Below are 20,716 nucleotides of genomic sequence, written 5' to 3'. Positions count from 1 at the left end.
AAGCAATGAACAACAGTTACCTTTAGGAAGTTTTTCATGCTTTGAAATCAAGGTTCAGACAACACATCATTGCAACATATGATTAATGCAACATATATGCATGCAATAATCCCCCATTCCCCAAAAGACAAAAGGAAAAAGAGGGAGGCAAAGAAAATCTAACTCAAAGTGAAGCATCACATGCATGTGTTGATCAACAATAGGTGACAGACGCTAAAAGCACCCAGACAAGTAGACAACAGAGATTACATAGCATTTTTCACGTACAGGCCACAACCAAACAGAATAAGTCTATTGCAAATCATTGAAAAGCTTGCAGATCCTAACAAAAATGTTCACCTGATGGCAACAGCTGCTGCTTTGTGAAAATAAGCATGTGAATGCAACCAATCTTGAAATTTTAGCATTTCAACATATGCACGGAGTGTCATTTTCCACAAACAATAAGAATGGAAATCAAATTGATCTTCAGCAATATCAGCATAGTGCTTCTCCACAGCTAAAAATTTCTTCAGGGCCCGGCCAAAATCACCTTGTCAAAAGTAACTTTCACCAAAAGCAAGTTCATACCTTCAAAAGATGGATAACACTCAGTAGGTGCACCCAAATTGTAATTAGAGACAACAACATGTCGAAGGTAATAAACAAAAACAGACCACATGCACTGCATGTCATGAAGGTTGTTGTGCTGGTCCCCATCTTTTGTGAACAAAAATAGCAGTTTTCTGCCAAAGCCACCTTCAAGAGTGGAAAAAGTTTGTGAACAGTACAGTAATACTGAAAGAAATTTACAGTGACAAATATTAACTATGATAAAAGATGAAGGGGGGGAGCTTTAGAACCTGATCAACCTGCAACATTCGCTTCACAGATTCACTGTTTATATAGCGGTCTGCGAAATCCATACACCTAGCTTCATCTGCCAATGAAGCTGCAGCTACCAAATCACCAGCATGTTTCAGTATCCGACTCTGTCACCAAAGAGAAGTAAATAATATACACATAGAACCAGCTTCAAGAAAATTCCAAGAACTTCTCCAAAAGATAGTAAAAGGTTCATCAAGAAACAATAGCCATGTACCAAAAACCCTAAAACCTAAGAAAGGAGGTCATATGCCTGCCCAATGCCCATCAAGACTTAAGGTCCACAAAGAAAAACTAGCATGCATTTTAAATGAATGTATATCAACTTTGCACAATTTAGTGCAAAACAATATATTCAATCAAGGTCAGTATCATAGAAAGTGATAAGTCTCTTACAAGTGAACGATAACTACAAGGAAATATCTAGAAAGATTTTCAGGTATTGCTATGCCTTGTGAGATGCGAGACAAACCAGGCAAAAAGATTTCAAAATATAAGATTAAAAAATAAAATAAAAGAATCCAGCTAACGAAAATATAAAACCCAGCAGATGAAGCCAATGCAAAAATTTGAAGATTGAAGACGAGAACAAACCTTGACAGAGCATAAATCTATTACAGTTGGTGTGTGCTCTATGGCCTCATTAATTTTTGAAAGAGCAACATCATATTGGCCTTTTCTATCATAATGCTGCATCAATAAATTCAAATTTACTCAAATGCAAAGAAAGCACCAAACATTTATAGCAAGAAAAGAAGAAAAGGCCATGGCCCACGGGGTGAGGAAACCTGAGCCAAAAAGAATAAAACCCATAAAAGTGTTGAAGGGGGCTCTTTCTCTGTCCTGCATGCCATATGAAACACAAGCAAGAAATGACGTATTATAATACAAAATGTGTGCTTGTGTATTAGCATACAAACAAAAACATATAGGAACTTTACATGCAACGATATAGGCAACCATTATGTACTTGTTTAATAGATAACAACACATAAATGACTGAGGACTTCACCAAAACAATAAGCAATAAAAGAAAAAAAATGCACCCAGACCGCACCCAATATCTAAACATTTAGACACTGTTAAGACTTACTAGAATATCACATAAGGGCTGGAAGTCTATATTACCTCAAAGAGTAGTAAATCTAAACATTTATTTGCTTTTAAGACTTAATAAAATATTACACAAGGGTTTAAAGCATATACTAGCTATCAGGGTATCTGCCGGTGGTCCTAATTGAATGCTCCAACTCAAGAATAAGTTGTTCCAGTATGTCTGCCTGTGTAAGTGTCAACAAAGCCGGCAATCGATCCTAATGAAATCAAGCTCCAACCAGTTGCTAAGCAGTTTAGAATAATCAAACTTTAGAAACTTAATTCTATTTTTAGAATATGTAAGTAAGAAAACTTACCTTTCCAGGATGATCATACAAGGGAGAAAGGTCTGAGAATAAAGATGGAACCTCCTGAGACCACCAAGAAAATATATCATTATTTCACCCAACAAACTAAAAACACCAGTCAAACTAACACACAAAAAAAAAAAAATCTCATTGGATGTATATACCTTTGTTAGAAGAGCCTTAATGTAATTAAATGCTGCTTCACGAAATTTGTCTCCTTGCAGAAATTCAAGAGGTATCCTCTAAAAATTGAGAAAACAAAGTTCTAATATAAGTCCATGTCAAATCTCTAAGGGTGAAGCATATGAAAGCATAATTTTAACCACCTAGAGTTCTTACAATTGTCACATCAAGACATCAATTAAGTATTTCAGCATAATACCACAACTATCTATTTCTAGATTATTTAAGAATATCACAAGCCATTGAATGGATTGTGTCTGTTGTAGAAGCACATCACTAGATTTTTGACACATAATTTCTTATCAAGCCATCAAGAAAAATAAGATCCCTACAAGAGTATTTGTAAAAATAGCCACCCCTCCTCTCTTAGAAAAGGGGAGAAAGCTTGACAGCTCTGCAGAAAAGTAAGGTTTTCGTTGGATTTACATCATGTGATTCCATAAATAAGAGAGAGAGAGAGAGAGAGAGAGAGAAGAAATCCAGAGTAAATATAATAAACAGAACATCCCAAGGTACCATTTGGAAATCATAAAAAAAAAAAAAAAAAAAAACAGATACAAAACAGAAAATGAAATTAATATGACTTAACAGTTAAGACATAATAAAACAGTTTAGACTAGCACATTCCACCACTAGGGAGTTTTTGCAATAAACAGAATGTATCGATAACATCCATCATAAATTCCTAATGAAAACAGAAGCACAACATAAATCCATCACCTTAACTGCACAAGACCAAGTGTACTATTGTGAAAGTGATTTGTATAATGCATCCAATCAATCAACTTCATCAGAGGAATACTTGGCATTGTCAGAATACAGGCCAAAGCATTTCTGCAAGCCTTCATAATATCTGAAAAATATACATATACAAATATAAAAATTGTAAGTTGGTTGGCTCCCGGTTTATCAGACCTAATAGCAATAAATTGCGCCAATATATAGGCATATACTGAGTGAAGAGACATAATTTAACAGTTCTGTAAAAGAATTTTCCTCATTTCCCAACCTGAGAAAGCACCCAAGAGAGTGTTGACACATATAGTAGTATAGAATTACAGTTCTGCTCATAGTTGCTTTGCTACTTTTTAATTATATTTATATATGAGGTGGTGCATAATGCTTCTTTTTACTAAAAGAGCTAAGCAAAGGGCTTGACAGGACAGAGAGATATAAAACAATCCCAAGAACGAAAAAAATAAAAATAACCTCATTTTATGTAAAGATACCATGATGTAAATGCAACATGCACAAGTATAAGCAAAAGCTTAAAGAAACAAAATTTAAAACTAAAAAACGATTGAATTTGTGACATAAGGGATACACACTGATTAGTTTCAAGCTTAAAGCACCAACGAAAATAGAACATAAAAAATAATGACTATTTCTACCATTCTTTTAACCCTTCATAAAGTTCTAACATAGGTAAATGAATTTGGGTGTTACTACAAGAAGAATTGAAAAACCTATTAGCCCAAAAAAAATATATTTAAACACACAAACCATTCAGAATATTAATTATTCTTCATTTCCTACAATAATAATACACCACGGCATTGAGAAAAAGAAGTCAATTATAACTTCAAGAAGTGCTATATAAAAGGAAAAAGTTGACTAATATTGATTTATTAATGAGCTTAACTAGGTGTTTCAAAAGAGTACCAAATGCATAAGACTCGCCTGTAATTGTCAGGGTTCATGGTAAGTAAAGCCTTGTAACTATTGGCACCTTCTTCTAGGCATCCAAGTTTCACCAGGAGAGAAACCTCTTGTTCTTTATAAGTCAATTTATCAACCTAGAATAATAGAATTGGTTAGAATTTTAATGTCCAAAAATTCAAACCTTACAAAATTTTTAATGTTAAAAGTATTCAGGCATTATACATTTGACACTTACTATTTTTGGCTCTTTCTTATACAATTCCTCAAGTGCTCTCTCAAGAAACCCAGATTCCTCTAGCAAAGAGATCTGGAGAAAAATACCATACCCTCATAAACATTAGAAAAGCAGCAGGGGGCACCACTAGTCTAGATGTACAGCATCCATTATGCATAATGAATGTAGTTATGCATATTTCTATGCCAATATATTATTAAAGAAATAAATGCTACTGCAAGGGCTAAGGCTTGTAGGTACTTGTCCAATTGCTTAAGCTGTTTTTGAATCATGTTAATGGTGTTAAACCAAAAAAGAGTAGTCAAAAAGAAAGATAGACTAATTTATTAAGATGTCAGAAACAAAAATTTCGAAATGGTTCCACAGAACATATAATTGGAGATTAGCAATTATTAAGATTCAGAGCTGCTAAGTACAAACACCACAGATATGATTACTTGTAGAAGGCCCAACAATTAGTGAACAAGCCATATTTCTCTCTAACATGAATACATCAAGAATTAAATATCTTATAGATGCCAAATACCACTATAGGCCACTAGTTAGTCCTCCATCTCAGATTAAAGTAAACTTGGAGATGATTTAATTTAACTTATCAGCCATACACACAGAATCATGAAAAGCCGTACTTCACAAGTAGAAAGAATGGGTGTAACATGTACATGAAAGTAGACGAGATTTTGGCAATAAAATAAGCAGAAGGAAAAAAGAAGTTAAGAAGAAATGGGTAGGTTTTCTAATTGCATGTGAAAAACATTAGAATTAATTCAAAAATGGGACCCCATTTATAAAGAAGTTAAAGGCATTAAAAATCTTTAATTTTTGTATATTTAATTACTTTATTTGGTTTATGGATAATTTCACTAACTGTGTTGGCATCTGGTTAACAAGTGACACCAAATCAGTCACTCCCATTATATGTTAGTATAAATTCTAAAATTTTGAATGTCTGTATAATGAAGTCAACTCATGTGAAATTACAGCCACATCCCACATACATATGCATGCAAAAAAAAAAAAGGAGTTGAAGTACATAACCAATACCTAATATAAAAGCATTTCACCATGCTCACAACGTTCATTATCTGGTGGATAATCATCTTCTAATGTCCCTTCAAATGCTTCCAAAATTTCAACTGCTTTTGCACCACTAATATCAACCAAAAAAAGGAATACAGCATAAATACCTAAAGGATGAATGAAATTAATAAGACTTCATTCACTTAGAACTACTTGGCTAAGACGGACAGAAAAGGAAAAACCCTCATAACTGTTGTGCCAACAACTTCAATTCATTCATATATAAAGCCAAATGAAAATATGGCATCATCATTGTCTCCATATAAAACTATAGCAAAAACAACAGAACTCTGCAGTTAACTAGGCATTGTTTGTAAAAGGCTAATTTGCAACCAAATTTCATAAATGCAAGTGCAAGCAGCTTAGAATAGTAGGGTACCTATCTATCTACCCACCTATCTATACATATTAGTAACATCTTTAACACATTCTACACCCACCATGTATTGTCATAAAAGAAGTTTGATATCTTATTGGATGTTTAGTTGAAGTCATACAAACAATATGACCACGTGTTAAAAATCAACAGTAATTTCATCCATGTTAGCACCCATTTGATCATATAATTAGAAACATTAAGTCCTGATTAAGCATTTAATTTAAAGAAAGGCTTTCATTATATCAACAAATATTTCAACTTTCAATACCAAAAGGCCCTTCAATTTGGACCTTCAAGTATACATAACAATAACAACACTCTAAAACATGTTTCACAAAATAAAAGTCAACAGAAATTGGTGAAAGTTGACATAAGAATTGGAACAAATTATTTTAAGAAAAAAATAAAGGACAAGTACTTTTGAGTTTAAATGGTGGGCTACAGCAAAGCCAATCCAGTTCATGCAATGATTTGGTTTCAAATGCAAAAGTTGTTGTCTTGTATCAACAAATCCTGTCAAATCTCGCATTTGTGCCTGCAATGCAAGAGATAAAACATAAATGTAATAATTTCTGAAATAACCTGAAACATGACAATGAGAAAATACAAACCATGATCAAATCCAAAAAATTTCTCTCAAACTTCATATCTTAGTAGAAAGACAAATGCTCATCATCTTCATACTTTTTCCTTTAACTTTTCAAGGCATATAAACCATAAATAAAAAGGGGGGGGGGGGCACAAATAAGTTAATGCCAACAAATGACTTAATCATCTGAAATCATGAGTTAAGAATCCATAATATGGCAAGCGCTAAAGCATCAAGGGAGAATAATAGAAATGAAAATCATCAATTTCAGTATCAAAGACGCCGACTTTTGTTACTATTCTGGAGCAGTAAGGCACATGTGCAGATGAAGTTAAGAGAAGAACCGAACCAGATCTGATCCAGAAAGTATAAACACTTTCTAATTGCAAAGGTCATTCATGTTAAAACCTTCAACCAGTAAGGAACTAGTAGAATGAGAGAGAAAAAGGTTCTGTGGCAGTAGACCAGAAAGTATCAATTCAAGGTGGTTGATTCTTACAGGATAATGAGAATGAAAGGATCAAATCAGACTGGTTGCTTCTGATTATATTACTTGTCATTCTATAAACACTTTCAACCATTAAGGAACTAGTAGAATGAGAGAGAAAAAGGATCTGTGGCGGTAGACCAGAAACTATCAATTCAAGGTGGTTGCTTGTTACAGTATAATGAGAAAGAAAGGATCAAATCAGACTGGTTGCTTCTGATTATATTACTTATGTTTAATTTTTGAGTATGCCTCAAAACAAAACCTTCAATTAAGATACTAAATCTGAACCATCTCTCATATTAATCTGCTGCCAGAATATCAGATGATGTCTGTTATATCCTTTTCCTTCCCCTAAAGCCATAAATTGTTTCTACCAAAACTATGATCTAAATTTTCAAAGTTATAAAACCAGCTGACTCATCTACTTTCTAAGTGTTTAAGAAGATGTTTTTTCATGGTCTCATACAGCCTCTCCCTTTTAGTTGAGTTATCTCCATATTCCATTCCTCTGTTTTAAGCCATATATCTTCGTCTCTTTTGTTACTAAATATAATTATGCCTTTTCTATCCATCTACTAGTAGATTCCGTCAAGCAACTAAACAGCTTCAAATTTCATAAATTTTATTTTCACTTCACTACTAACTATGTAGCTGATCTTGGTGTTTTCATCCAGTTATATTAAGTTACCACAATGAACCTGCCCCTACCAACTACCACGAAACTTACAGTTGCACAAAAGTTGGCACCAAACTATTTTAGTTGCAATATTGACTTGCCTATAAGTACCCTAATACTTACGATTCTCAAATTCTACAATGGAATCTGAAAAATCTTTTAGGCAAACCACAAAGCTTACAAGAAATCTTATACAGAGAAACTCCTTTAAATGTTCGAAAAATACCATGACAAGTAAGTGTTCTTACTTAACATTAAGCATACAACAGAGAAACATCTTAGATTTAACACTGAGTCTAGATGTACAAATCATAGAGAAGGAAGGTAAATAAGGTATACCTGCAAGAGTGACAAGTCCCGTAGTATTTCAATGTTGTCTGGAACTATTCTCAAAGCGTTGCAATAGCATTTGATAGCCTCCCTGTATTCTCTATCTGATCGATAGAGACCATAAACGTGCCAGCAAACATGACATTTTACATCATTCTATTTTAAGACACAAACATGAAAACAATGTTGGAAAAAGTGACACTGCTTTGACATTATAGCAACCAAAAGAAAATAAATAAGATAACCTTTACACCTAGCTGAACAAGCTCATAAGCTTCAGTTTTCCGATCCATGCAATTTAAGGTTAACCCCTTCATTGACAATGTTTCTGACAATAATGAATAAAAGCCCATATGACAACATACAAACACAACAAACAAACAGTTACCAGATAGCATAAAATATTACTTGGAAACTGCATATTTAAAAGGATGGATATATTAAACAAAATGCTACTACACTCTACCAATACCGCACACTAATGAATATTCACAAAACCCAACCAAGATGAAGAAGGTATTCAAATATTGCAGATTTCAAACTGTATAGGTTAAAAATGTAGTTATATACCCGAAATTAATGCAATATATTCAGTTGATAGAGAATATCTCCACATTGATACTGCTAGAATGTTCCACTTATCTCTAGAACCATCATAAATCATGGACTAGTCACGATACAGCTAGTGCTTTCAAAAATGCAAATGACATCAATCATAAGACATGAGAAAGGAACATACAGTCTACAGAAACAATCACGTCAACTTAGAGGCATTCTTGTAAGGATTATCGAAACCAATAACCTTGATAACAACATAAACTATCTAGTGACAGCCCCTTTTTCCTCTAAAGTGTAAAGTTCTTTTTGTTTCAGAGTTCTTGCATCTTTATACAGGTACATTTACAAGAACCATGCAAACATAAACACTAAACAATAAGTGCCTCTCAACCAAAAACAAAAAAATAAATAAGTGCTTAAAATTAAACGACCTCCATGGTCAGGAAACTTTTTCAGTATTGCATCTGCAGCCTTCAGTCCTTTCTTGTACTGTTTAGTTTCATATGATTTCTGCAATGATAAAATATACAAGAGCTTTACCAATAGCACATGGACCTCCAAAGCAATAAAAATTCAGTTATGAGAATTAGCTAGAGTATAATAACAGATAAAAATTAATTACATAAAAATCAGGCAAAAAAACTGTGTCAAGAGTCCATTACTATAGAAGTTAAAATAGAGTAAGAATTCACCAGTCAAAACTCTAGTTTTCACTATAAATTAGGACAAAAAAGAGGGAAGGGGGGAAAACTCTCAATAGCGTGTGGAAAACATCCAAATGTTGCTATTCTATATCTAATACGAACAAGTTCTTAAAATATATAAATATTCAAGTTTAACCTGCAAAGCCTACAATTACATTAAAAATTGTCCCAGTCAATCTATCAAATTCTTAAATAGACTGTTTCACAAAGTTTGTTATTGTCTTGAATGCTTATGTGCGTCAAAGCCAAAATGCCACAATTGTTTCCCATTAGGAACCAACAAAATTCCTAGTTTAAAAAGTTGGCAACATGCAAGAGAAATTACTAAAGTAGGAAGAGTCACCAAACCCTTTTATTTTCATTTCTCTAATTTTCTCCGTGATGATACAAATGAATTATCACCAAAAGGAAAGCACAACGAGCATCCTTACTTTAAAAAAAAAAAGGTCAAAGCAAAATTCAATTTTTTAAAGTTGCTTTTCAACAAAATCGAATTCATTGACCTAAATTAAGCAAAGCAATAAACTTAATTAAGCCTCAATCACTAAACAGAACAAAGAAAATGAACTTAATTTATACGAAAAATTGCCCAAAAGCAAAAACCTAATTGACAAACAAGCTTATCTAGTCCAAATTTCCATTTATAATTGATATCCACCGATTTTCTCAGCAAGCAAACAGACCAGTATCCAGCTAGGGTTTTGCAAGCAAAGAACAAAAAGAAAAAAGAAGTGCGATCGAATAAACAAAAAATAAGAAAGCAAAATACAAGTATAAATACCAACTAGAAATACGTAGATACGAACTGAAAAATGAGAGAGAAAAGAGAATCGAAGCCTTACGACAATGAGTTTGAAGAGGTTAGCTTCCTTCGGAGGCAACGAAGCTCCCATTATTGAAGAAAATTAGAAAATTTTAGAAGAAAAACAAGAATCGTAAGAGAAAAAAAAAAATGAGAAGATTGAGACTTGATGAAGTGAGAGTTAGGGGCTCGCAAGAGAGAGAATAGAGTGGTGGCATTATCTGCTGCTTCAACCCTACGGTCAACAAGAAGCTTGAACAAAAGTAAAATTAAAAAGGAATAAATAAATAACTTTTTGATTAATATATATGAGCCGTTGGTTCATTTGTCTGACGGAAAATTTACTAAAAGGGTGATCTCACAAATTTTTATTAATTGATATCATAATCAGATATTTAAGATATAAAATTAATAAAAATATAAATTATTTTTATCACTTTAATGCTTAATAGGTATTAATTTATAATTTAAATGATTATTATATGTTAGATATACATTTAATCAAAATATATGTACATTTAAATATTTAAATATTGAGATGTAATTTTAACTTTTTATTAATTTTATTTATAAATATTTTTATTAATTATTTTATTATAAAATCAAATAATAAATATTTTTATAAAGTACTTAATTTTATAATTCTCTTATTGTCTTTTTTCGTAGGCCCAATCAATTTCTAATCATTTATGTTAATATCATATATCAATTAAATATGCCATTTTGGCTTGTTTTTGAATTCGACATACTAAAAGACAACCTCAATCACTAATAAATTATGTTTAATGTTTTGATATCATGCAAGCAAACTATTTCAGAGTACAAACTAATCGAAAGCAATTGGAGAAAACTTTCACTTCAAATAATAGCTAAACAAAAATAAAGTGAATACTAAAATTTGTCATTTTAAATAATCATATTATCTTTGCACTACATGTTAAATCAAAGACCACAAAAATATTTAATTCTTATGATAATTTCAGATGAAGAAATAGAACCTGTTTTTCTTCGGTTTGAAACTAGCAGGGAAGCTTGCTTTATAAATTGTGTTACAAATTTTATGAATGACAACAGATAGGATATATGTTAATTTTAAGTATCCAAATTTTTTTATTTATTAAAATATTTGAATTCAATAAATACTCAAATAAATTTTAATTTTATTATGTAAATCTAACTCACATAATATATATATATATATATATAAAAATCCCATTATTGTTCAAACTCATTAAATATTCGTTTCTTAAGTTAAATTTTAAATTCAAATTTAAAATTGATTTTAAAAAATATTATTAAAAGAAATTAAATTAATAAATGAAAGTAATCCATATAAAATAAATAAAAGCTAAAATTATAAATTAGAACACTTAATGAATTAATTTAAATATTAAATAAATCATTTTTAAATAAATCTATAATATTAAATATTATTATTTGTAATCAAGTTCGGATAATTAGTACCCTTAAAACACTATCCGAACTTTATGACAACCTACAATGAATTATAATATTTTACTATTGGAATACTATCCAAACCATACTACCCAAACCGACTTTTAGGATGCCCTAATCTTACCATCCAAATCCATACTCCCTAAACCGGCTTAGAGGATGCCTTAATCCAACCTGTTGCTATCTCTAATAATTTGATAACAAGATCAAAGTAAGAGATGGGGCAAGTATGTTCATTATAAAGATGATTTTTTCTACTATCATATATGATGAAAGAAGAAATTTTCATCGTCAAGTACGGCAGAGTCACCAAATATTCAAACTTAAGTTTGAAAATTTTCGATTTACAACATGGTGAAGAGCAGATATAGTACTCAAGAACAATACCGATCAAAACAATTTTGTGGCAAGGAAAGAGCAAAATATAAATAGTGGAGGGAAAAAAGAATGAGAGGTAGCCTGAAGAAACAATCTCTTAATAGCCATACACACAGAATCATGAAAAGCCATACTTCACAAGTAAAAAGAATGGGTGTAACATGTACATGAAAGTAGACGAGATTTTGGCAATAAAATAAGTAGAAGGAAAAAAGAAGTTAAGAAGAAATGGGTAGGTTTTCTAATTTATATTTTTTTCTTGTTTTTCTCTTTTTTTCACAAATTTCTTTTTATTTCTTGTTTCCATTTTTTTTTTTGCATTTCCTTGTTTTGTTTTTATTTTTATTTTGTATTAACTTTTTTCCTTTGTTAAGTTTTCTTATTACTTCTTAAATATATATATATATATATATTTTTTTTTTTTGCTTGTATTTTCTAAACTAAATTTTTTCTATTTTGTCATCCCTTTTCATTTTTGAAAATTTTTTTATTTTGATTTTATTTTATATATTTAGTATTTTCATTTTTTTTATTTTTTTACTTTTTATTATATCTTTTTTCTCATTTCATTTCGTTTTTATTATATTTTGTATTAACTTTTCTTTGGTTTTTTATATCTTTTGTTCTATATTTGTTTTTTTTTTTTATTTTACTTTGTATTTTCTAAACTAAAACTTTTTTCTATTTTGACATTCCTATTTATTTTTGAAAATTTTAATCATTTTTGTCTTTTTTATTATTTTGTTGAGTTGTTAATTTTTTATTTTCTTTTTTTTTTGTTTATTTCTAATTACTCTTCTTATTTTTCTTGCTTTTTTGTTAGTATTTTATTTTATTTTTCCTTTTTTATTTATATTTTAAAAAAATTTTATAAAGTTTTGAATTTTTTTATTTACTCATTTCTTGTCCTATTTTATTATTTTTCAATAACTTTTTTCCTACAATTTTTTCTTTTTTTTTTTACTTATTTTTTCATATGCTTTCATTTTTTTGTTTTAATTTTTATTCTTCTCTTGCTTTTATTATTTTTTTCACAAATTTTTTTTTATTTCTTATTTGCGTTTTTAAATTCTCATACTTTTTTTTTTACATTTCCTTCTTTGGTTTTCATTTTTATTTTATATTAACTTTTCTCTTTTTTTTTATTTTTTTGTCTTTGATTGTTTATACTGCTTTCTCATTATTTTTTTCATTTTTTGTATTTTTTATGCTAATTTTTTTTCATTTTGTCATTCATTTTCATTTTTGAAATTGTTATTCATTTTTTATTTTTTACTTTTGAGTCGTTATTTTTTCATTTCTCACTTTTTTTATTTTTAATTTTTTTCTTTTCTTATTGGTATTGATTTTTTTCTTTTTTTTGTACTTTATTTATCTTTTTTCTTTTGCTTTAATATTTTTTTCTTATTTTTATTTCTTTTTTATTTATATTTTCATAATTTTTTATAGGTTTTTGGATTTTTTATTTTTTCATCTTTTTATCTTTTCTTTTGCTTTTTTTTATTTTATCATTTGTTGGCTATTTTCTATTGTGTTTTTATAATTTTTTATTAACTTTTTTTCCTTTTAAATTTTTCTTCCTTTTTTTTATTTCTTTTTTATTTATATTTTCATAATTTTTTATTTTTTCATCTTTTTATCTTTTCTTTTGCTTTTTTTTATTTTATCATTTGTTGGCTATTTTCTATTGTGTTTTTATAATTTTTTATTAACTGTTTTTCCTTTTAAATTTTTCTTCCTTTTTTTTACTTATTTTTTCATTTACTTTCATATTTTTTTGTTTTCACCTTTTACTTTGTTTTAAAATTTTCTATATACTTTTTTTCTTTTTATTTTATTTCATATTTTGTCTTTTCATTTTTTTCTTTTTATTTCTTGCTTCCATTTTTTTTGCACTTCTTTTTTTAGTTTTTATTTTTATTTTGTATTAACTTTTTTTCCTTCGTTAAGTTTTCTTATTACTTCAATATATATATATATATTGCTTGTATTTTCTAAACTAAATTTTTTTCTATTTTGTCATCCCATTTCATTTTTGAAATTTTTATTTGTTTTTTTTATTTTGATTTTATTTTATATATTTAGTATTTTCATTTTTTTTACTTTTTCTTATATCTTTTTTCACACTTCATTTTGTTTTTAGTATATTTTGTATTAACTTTTCTTTGATTTTTTATATTTTTATATATATATATATTTGTTTTTCTTTGTATTTTCTAAACTAAAAGTTTTTTTTCTATTTTGACATTTCTATTTATTTTTGAAATTTTTTTCCTTTTCTCTTTTTTTATTATTTTGTTGATTTGTTAATTTTTTTTATTTTTATTTTTTTTGTTTGTTTCTAATTGCTTTTCTTATTTTTATTGCTTTTTCGTTAGTATTTTATTTTATTTTTTCCTTTTTTATTTATAATTTAAAAAATTTTTATAAAGTTTTGAATTTTTTTATTTTTTATTTTTGAATTTTTTTTCTTTTTTTTTGGTTTTTTTATTTTTTTATTTTCTCATTTCTTGTTCTATTTTATTATTTTTCAATAACTTTTTTTCTTATAAATTTTTTTTCTTTTTACTTATTTTTTCATATGCTTTCATTTTTTTGTTTTAATTTTTATTACTCTCTTGCTTTTCTTTTTTTTTTCACAAATTTCTTTTTATTTTTATTTTTTTCCACTTCCTTCTTTGGTTTTCACTTTTATTTTATATTAACTTTTCTCTTTTTTAATTTTTTTATCTTTGATTTTTATACTATTTTCTTATTATTTTTTTCATTTTTTTGTATTTTTCATACTAATTTTTTTCCTTTTGTCATTCATTTTCCTTTTCCTTTTTTTTATTTTTATTTTTGAGTCTTTATTTTTTCATTTCTCATTTTTTTATTTTTATTGTATTTTTGTATATTTTAAATTTTTTTCTTATTGGTATTATTTTTTTTCCTTTTTTGTACTTTATTTATCTTTTTTCTTTTGCTTTAATATTTCTTCTTATTTTATTTTTATTTTTATTTTTTTATTTATATTTTAATAAATTTTTATAATGTTTTTGGATTTTTTATTTTTTCATTTCTTTATCTTTTTTTTTGCTTTTTTATTTTATTTTATCATTTGTTGGCTATTTTCTATTATTTTTTTATAATTTTTTATTAACTTTTTTCCTTTTAAAATTTTTTTTACTTATTTTTCATATGCTTTCATATTTTTTTGTTCTCACCTTTTTCTTTGTTTTAAAATTTTCTATATACTTTTTTTTTTCTTTTTTCTTGATTTTTTGTTTTTTTCACAAATTTTTTTTATTTCTTGTTTCCATTTTTTTTTTTTTGCACTTCCTTCTTTTGTTTTTATTTTTATTTTATATTAACTTTTTTCCTTTGTTAATTTTTCTTATTACTTTATATATATATTTTTGCTTGTATTTTCTAAACTAAATTTTTTTCTATTTTGTCATCCCCTTTCATTTTTGAAATTTTTATTCATTTTTTTATTTTGATTTGTTATTTTTTCATTTTCTTACCTTTTTGTTCATTCTTAATTTCTTTTTCCTTATATTTATTTATTTATTTCTTGTTTTAGTACTTTTATTTTATCTTTTTTCTTTCGTTTTAATATTTTTCTTATTTTATTTTACCTTTTATTTTTATTTTTAATTGGGTTATCTTTTATTTTATTTTTATTTTTAATTGTTGTTTATTTATGTTGAGATGCAAAACTACTTCTTATCTTTAGCCTTTCATTCTAATCTTTTCTTGTTAAGTTTTTGTTACTTTAGTTTTAATTTCTCTTTAGGTTCTTAAAGGCCTTCTACTTTCATATTTTTGGGGTTTTGAGTTAAACATTTCTAATGTTTGATTTGTGAGCTTGAGGGATGGCAATGGATGTGATTAGGTTTATCTTATAGGCAATCTTTTCCTTGAATCTTTTTGCTTTGGGATTTGTAGTTCATTATGGTATTAAATGATGAAGTTCAAGTTTGATTGTCTTTATTTCTAAAATAGCATTGTTCTCTATATATGTGGTATGTTGCTTGTGTTTAACTTAAAAGTAGGTCACCTTATTATTAAACATTGTTAAATGAGACTTTGACTTCATTAGAAATGGAAGATGTTATGTGTATGTATACTAATTAGATATCTAATTAAGATTATCTTGTAAATTTTCTTGGAATTTGTTTTTATTAATCATGCATTTTATCTAATTAACAAATTATCTTGTTTTTACTTATTATTTTATTTATTATTTTGGATTGTATAAATTTTATCATTTATTTAATACAATTTGTTAAGAGATAATAATTATCTTTATTATTTTCTTTTGGAATTTTATTGGCTTATATATAATAACACTGTTTGGAATTGTTATCTCCATCATTATTTACTTCATGTATATGTATTTTTACATTGTTCAAATTTTATTGGCTCTTATTATAATTATTAGTTTTATTAATCATATGGCATGGCCTAGAGCTTGTTAGATGATTCATTTTTAAATAAAGCTTTTGAATATTTTAATTTTCAAGCATGTTTTAGATTGTAATATTGTTTTATGCTATCTTTGTTTCTTAGAATACTAATTTTGTTTGCAAAGAAAAAAAAAACCTCTCGAGAAATTTTTTTATTTAGTATTTTAGGAGTACTTTTAAAGTTTATTTTGAATTTGAATGAAACTTACAAAAAAAAATTTAGAAGGCTCAAATTTAAATTACTTCTTTAATAGGTATTGTGTTAAGTTAAACTCAATTATAACTTTTAACAAATTCAAAATACTAATTTGGTTTAAATATACAACTTCAAATCAATAATTACAAATAAAAATATTTTACATTTAAAAGCTTAAAAATTCAAATTTAGTTTTAAAACAAAAAAAAATTAAAAGATTCAAATTTAAATTACTCCTTCAATTGGATATTTGTTAAATTAAATTCAATTATAACTTTTAATTTTAAAAATTAAAAATTCTAAATTTAAAGCAACAAAGTCAAATCAAAATATTTTGCATTTAAACTTTAAAATTCAAATTAAGTTTTAAAACATAAATTCAAATTTGAGCATTTTAGAGTTTTTTTTTTCTTTATTTCCTTTTTCTTTTTGGGTTTTTTAGCTTTTTGTTTTTTTTTTTTTACTTTTTATGGATTTTCTTAATTTTTCACTTTTAATTTTTCTTTTATTTAGTTTATATATTTTTTCTTATTTTCATTCTTTTTTTTTTTTGCTGAATACTATCCTTTTATTTTCATTCTATTCTTTTTTTACTAAATATTATCCTTTATACTTTGATTTTTTTTTGTTACTTCCATTTAATTTGTCATTTATTTTATTTTCTATTAATTTTTTCTTTCTTTTCGTACTCTTTACTTTTTATCTTTTTTTTTTCATTTTTTATTTTTTCTTAAGGTTTTTCTTCTTTATTTTTTTTAGGTTTTTTAGCATTTCTATCTAATTTTTGTGTTTTATTTTGCACTTATTTCTTTTGTTTTTATTTTTATTTTGCATTACCTTGTTTTAATTTTTAACTTCGATTTTTTATATATGTTTTCTTATTACTTGTTATATTTTTTAGTTTTTTTTTTTTTAAACTAATTTTTTTCTATTTTATCATTCCTTTTCATCTTTGAAATTTTTAATCATTTTTTTTGTCTTTTTTATTTTTTTCTTTTGATTCGTTATTTTTTATGTTCATTTTAATTTTTTAATTTTGTATTTTTTGTTTTTAATTTTTTTTATTTATTTTTCTTTTTTAATACTTTATTTTATCTTTTGCTTTAATATTTTATTTTATTTTATTTTTCCTATTATTTTTTATTTTTATTTTTAATTATTTTAATTATTTATTTATATTTTATAAATTTTTATGTTGTTATGGATACTTTATTTTTAATCTTTCTTTTCTTTTGGTTTTCTTTCTTTTCTCATTTTCTTACTTTTTTGCTGTTTTAATAATTTTTGGTTAACTCTTTATTTCTTGTTAATTTTTTCTTCTTATTTGTTCCTATGCATTCATAAGCTTTTTCTTTTGTTTAATTTTTATTCTTTGTTTTTAAAATTCTCTGTTTATTTTATTGTATCTTATATATTTTGTTTTTTTATTTTTGTATTTTTTCTTGCTTTTCTTTTTTTTTTCGTATTTTAAAAATCTTTTCCACACTTTTTTCTTTTGTTTTTATTTTTTATTTTGTATTAACTTTTTTCTTCTTTTAATTTTTAATTTTTATTTCTTATATTTTTATTTTTTGTTTGTATTTTAAAAACTAAATTTTTTTCTATTTTGTCATTTTTTTGTATTTTTATTAGTTTTTGTGTTTTTTAATTTTTTCTTGACTCATTTTTTCATTTCCTTACTTTTTTATTTTTTATTGTGTTTTTGTTTATTTTTAATTTTTTTCTCTTTTTTAGTATTGATTTTATCTTTTTCCTTTTGCTTTAATATTTCTCTTATTTTATTTTTCCTTTTATTTTTTATTGTTAATTTTTGTTCTTTTTTATAAAAAATTTATAATGTTATGGATATTTAATTTATTTTTTAATCTTTTATTCTTTTGGTTTGTCTCATATTTGTTGTCTTCTTTTTTTTGGCTATTTTCTATTCTATTTTTATAATTTTTCATTAATTCTTTTTTTTCTTTTTAAAATTTTTCTTTTTCTTTTACCTTATTTGTTGATTTGCTTTAATTTTTTTGTTTTAATTTTTTTTATATATTTTGTATATTCATTTTTTCTTTTTTTTGCTTTTTCTTATATCTTTTTGTTGACACTTTTTTTTATTTCTTCTTTACAATTTTAAAATCTTAGACTTCTTTTTTTATGCACTTTTTTTGTTTTATTTATATTTTGTATTGACTTTTATTTTATTTTTTATATCTTGTTTTCTATATTTGTTATATTTTTTTGTATATTCTAAACTAAAAGTTTTTGCTATTTTCTGTTTGAAATTTTTATTCATTTTATCTTTTTATATTTTTTTGATTGGCTAGTTTTTTATTTTCTTACTTTTTTAATTTTGCTTTTATTTATTTTTAATTGTTTTTTTTGTTTATTTTTTTAGTATTTTATTTTATTTTTTCTTTTACATTAATATTTTTTCTTAATTTATTTTTTATTTATATTTTAAAAAAATTTTATAAAGTTCAAAATTTTTTTATGTTTATTTTTTGGAACTTTTTTATTTTTTTTTATTTTGTCTTATTTTGTTTTTTTTGTTCTATTTTATAATTTTTCAATAACTTTTTTCTTTCAAAATTTTCTTTCTTTTTGCTTTCTTTTTTTCATATGCTTTCATTTTTTATTTGTTTTAATTTTTTCATTGTTTTAAAAATTTTTATATTCTTTTTTTATATCAAATCTTTTGTCTTTTCATTTTTATTCTTTTCTTGCTTTTCTTATATTTTTCACAAATATCTTTTTATTTCCTGTTTGTGTTTTTAAATTCTCATACTTTTTTTTTTGCATTTTGTTCGTTGGTTTTCATTTTTATTTTGCATTAACTTTCATCTTTTTTTATTTTTTGTCTTTGATTTTTTATATTGTTTTCTTATTATTTCTTATTTGTTTTTCAATTTTTTTGTATTTTTTAAACTAATTTTTTTTTCATTTTGTCATTCCTTTTCATTTTTATTCAATTTTTGTTCTTTTTTATTTTTTATTTTTGATTCATTATTTTTGATTTTCTTACTTTTTATCTTTTTATTGTATTTTTTTATTTTTTTCTTTTCTTATTTGAATTAATTATTTTTGTTTTTTGTACTTTATTTATCTTTTTTCTTTTGCTTTAATTTTTTTCTTATTTTATTTTTATTTTTTATTTCTTTCTTTATTTATACTTTCACAAATTTTTATAATGTTTTGGATTTTTTTTTTGTTTTTCTATCTTTTTTCTTTTTTTTTATTTATCATTGTTGGTTATTTGCTATTGCATTTTTATAAATTTTTGTTAACTTTTTTCTCTTTTAAAATTTTTTTCATTTTTTTTACTTATTTTTTCATGTGCTTTCATATTTTTTTTGTTTGCTTTTTTTTCTTTTTGTTTTATTTCATATTTTTGCCTCTTCATTTTTTATTTTTTTCTTTTTTTTCTAATTTTTTCACAAATTTCTTTTTATTTCTTGTTTTTATTTTTATTTTGTATTAACCTTTTCTCTTTGTTAATTTTTTTTATCTTTGATTTTTTTATTTTTTTGTCTTTTTACTTTTTTTGGCTTGCATTTTTTAAACTAAATTTTTTTCTACTTTGTCATCCCTTTTCATTTTTTTTCTTTTATTTTTGATCTTTAATTTTTTATATCTTTATTTCTTATTAGTTGTTATGTTTTTTATTTTTTGTTTGTATTTTATAAACTAATTTTTTTTTATTTTGTCATTTTTTCTTCATTTTTGAAATTTTTATTAGTTTTTGTATTTTTAAAATTTTTTCTGTTGACTCGGTATTTTTTTCATTTCCTTACCTTTTTATTTTTTCTATTTTGTGTTTTTTTTAAATTTTTCTCTTTTTTAGTACTTATTTTATCTTTTTCCTTTTGCTTTAATATTTTCTCTTATTTTATTTTTCCTTTTATTTTTGTTATTTTTGTTTTTTTATAAAAAATTTATAATGTTATGGATATTAAAACATTGTTGAATGAGACTTTGACTTCATTAGAAATGGATGATGTTATGTGCATGTATACTAATTAGATATCTAATTATGATATTTTTGTATTTTGTCTTGAAAATTGTTTTTATTTATTGTGTAATTTATCTAATTAACAAAATTATCTTGTATAATATTTATCTTTTATTTATTACTTATTATTTTATTTATTATTTTGGATTGTATAATAATTATCTTTGCTATTTTCTTTTGGAATTTTATTGGCTTATATATAATAACATTAGTTTGGAATTGTTATATCTATCACTATTTACTTCATGTATCTATATTTTTACATTTTTAATGATTTAAAAATT

The 20,716-nt window shown here is 25.1% G+C and overlaps 1 pseudogene across 1 annotated transcript in view; it reads right to left on the bottom strand.

The window, feature by feature from the left end:
- The window catches only part of LOC149512360 (N-terminal acetyltransferase A complex auxiliary subunit NAA15-like), a 29,188-nt pseudogene extending 18,990 nt beyond the window's left edge, over window positions 1–10,198 (bottom strand). Inside the window, exons 1-17 of the transcript XR_016332702.1 lie at window positions 9,996–10,198; window positions 8,881–8,959; window positions 8,137–8,219; window positions 7,901–8,047; window positions 6,226–6,341; window positions 5,392–5,497; window positions 4,348–4,419; window positions 4,131–4,246; window positions 3,171–3,303; window positions 2,432–2,509; window positions 2,277–2,330; window positions 2,071–2,144; window positions 1,653–1,707; window positions 1,459–1,554; window positions 835–971; window positions 657–725; window positions 340–570 (exon numbers count right to left, since the gene is read on the bottom strand). The product of XR_016332702.1 is annotated as an N-terminal acetyltransferase A complex auxiliary subunit NAA15-like (transcript). The remainder of the gene's footprint in view (window positions 1–339; window positions 571–656; window positions 726–834; window positions 972–1,458; window positions 1,555–1,652; window positions 1,708–2,070; window positions 2,145–2,276; window positions 2,331–2,431; window positions 2,510–3,170; window positions 3,304–4,130; window positions 4,247–4,347; window positions 4,420–5,391; window positions 5,498–6,225; window positions 6,342–7,900; window positions 8,048–8,136; window positions 8,220–8,880; window positions 8,960–9,995) is intronic.
- Between the last annotated feature and the right edge of the window lie 10,518 nt (window positions 10,199–20,716).

This window comes from Durio zibethinus, chromosome 23, assembly GCF_047325235.1.
Source record: "Durio zibethinus cultivar Kanyao isolate XHJ-2024 chromosome 23, ASM4732523v1, whole genome shotgun sequence".
Lineage (NCBI taxonomy): Eukaryota > Viridiplantae > Streptophyta > Magnoliopsida > Malvales > Malvaceae > Durio > Durio zibethinus.
Note: the sequence above shows the minus strand (reverse complement) of the source record. Positions and strands in the feature narration are given on the sequence as shown.